Genomic DNA, 1,751 nt, shown 5'->3' on the forward strand with positions numbered 1-1,751 from the left:
TGAGTGAATGAAACGTTTTTCCGTTCTCAGGGGAGGTTTCTTTTATTTCAAGTTGGGTGGGACAAAGTTTGGAAGGTGAGGAGTACTCTTGTTTTTGTTTTGTTGGTGCCCTGTTCTGGGGTTGGAACTCAGGGCCTTGGCCACTGCCCCTGAGCTACTTTTGCTCAAGGATAGAGGTCTCATCACTATGCCACAGCTCCATTTCTCCATCGGGGGGGAGGAGGTAGTGCTCTTTTGTATTGTCTTTCCTTAGGCTTCTCTTGGGGAGAACTTTTTCTAAATGTCCATTCCCCAAGAATTAAAGTTGGGTAGGGAAGATGGTGGTTCTTGGGTCTCTTGAGCTTTGTGACTTTCCAAGTAGTTAATACTTCTTTTTTTTTTTTGTTGGTCGTGGGGCTTGAACTCTGGGCTTGGGCACTGTCCCTGGGCCCTTCAGCTCAAGGCGAGCGTTCTACCACTTGAGCCATAGCACCACATCTGGTTTTCTGAATGACATATTGGAGATAAGAGTCTCACAGACTTTCCTGCCTGGGCTGGCTTTGAACTGCAATCCTCAGATTTCAGCCTCCTGAGTAGCTAGGATTATAGGTGTAAGCCACCAGCGTCTGGCAGTAGCTAATACTTTTGCAGGTGATGGAATATTAGATTACCACACAGAGGGCCTCTCAGTTGCTATCACCTGTTCCTTGACAAACTGCCTTTGCACTCTTGTGTCTTGGAACCAAGTGAAGCAAAATGACAGTGAATGGGCTGGATCTCATCTCTTTGGACTCAAGCTCCTTTTGTGGCTGTGAACATATGAGATAATTACTCAGCAGTTAATTGACTTTTCACACTCAGCCTCACATGAGAATTATTACTGAGGATGGAAGGAAAAGACCCAAGACTTTCCCAAGAAGTAGGCACTTTGCTATTGCCACCTCCCTTATAGAAATGAGTTGAATGTCATGCATCTCTATGAGGTTCTTAAGGCTGTAAAGGGGAGTGGAATCATAGGAATACAAAAGTGAACTCATTGTGTAGTACAGTCTTATCAGAGACCCATAAACTTCTTAGTCCTTGATTCTCCTGGAATCATATGTCACACCACAGACTGGAAATACTTCTCTGGAATCAGGGACTATCGCTTTTGTAAAAGTCTCAGAGGGCTTTGTGACCCTCTTCTTTAGGTTAGACTTGTGGAACTGTCTGGTTACCTGCGAAGCTGGTGGCAGAATCCTTTCCATGTCATATTTCCTGCGTCTTCTACTTGGAACTCACCTAGATATTTTCAGAGGTAATTTATTTTCTTCCCTTCTTTATGTATACTTTGAGTAAGAGTGATGTATATTTTTAAAGTATAAAAATATAAAATAGGTAAATTGTGTGTATGTGTATATATAAATATAAGTGTATAATTCTAATGTTTAACTATATACTTACCAATTAAAAATAAGAGCTATAAAATGAAAAGGCCATTGAGCTCCCATTAATCCATTCACCAGAGATAGTCTGATTTTTAAAAAAAAATTTTTTAGGGCTGGGAAGGTGTCTCAGTGGTAGAGCGCTTGCCTTGCATGCATGAGGCCCTGGGTTCGATTCCTCAGAACGACATAAGTAAAAAGAAAAAAGCCGGAAGTGGCGCTGTGGCTCAAGTGGTAGAGCGCTAGCCTGGAGCTGAAGAGCTGAGGGACAGCGCCCAGGCCCAGAGTTAGGGCCCCACGACCAGACAAAAAAAAATTTTTTTTCTTTAGAACACTTTTTTTTTTTTT

At 42.4% G+C, this 1,751-nt stretch overlaps 1 protein-coding gene across 4 annotated transcripts in view; it reads left to right on the top strand.

Annotated features, from left to right (window-relative positions):
* The window catches only part of Tm9sf4 (transmembrane 9 superfamily protein member 4), a 58,141-nt gene that overhangs the window by 16,819 nt on the left and 39,571 nt on the right, over nt 1–1,751 (top strand). The window contains exon 1 of one of the 4 annotated variants that reach the window (XM_013010974.1): nt 1,175–1,276. The exons of the other annotated variants lie outside the window; for them this stretch is intronic. The gene's annotated coding sequence lies outside the window, so the exon portion shown is untranslated. Of the gene's footprint in view, nt 1–1,174; nt 1,277–1,751 lie in introns of those variants that run through there. 4 annotated transcript variants of the gene reach the window in all.

The sequence above is a fragment of the Dipodomys ordii genome, unplaced genomic scaffold, assembly GCF_000151885.1.
Source record: "Dipodomys ordii isolate 6190 unplaced genomic scaffold, Dord_2.0 Scaffold13, whole genome shotgun sequence".
NCBI lineage: Eukaryota > Metazoa > Chordata > Mammalia > Rodentia > Heteromyidae > Dipodomys > Dipodomys ordii.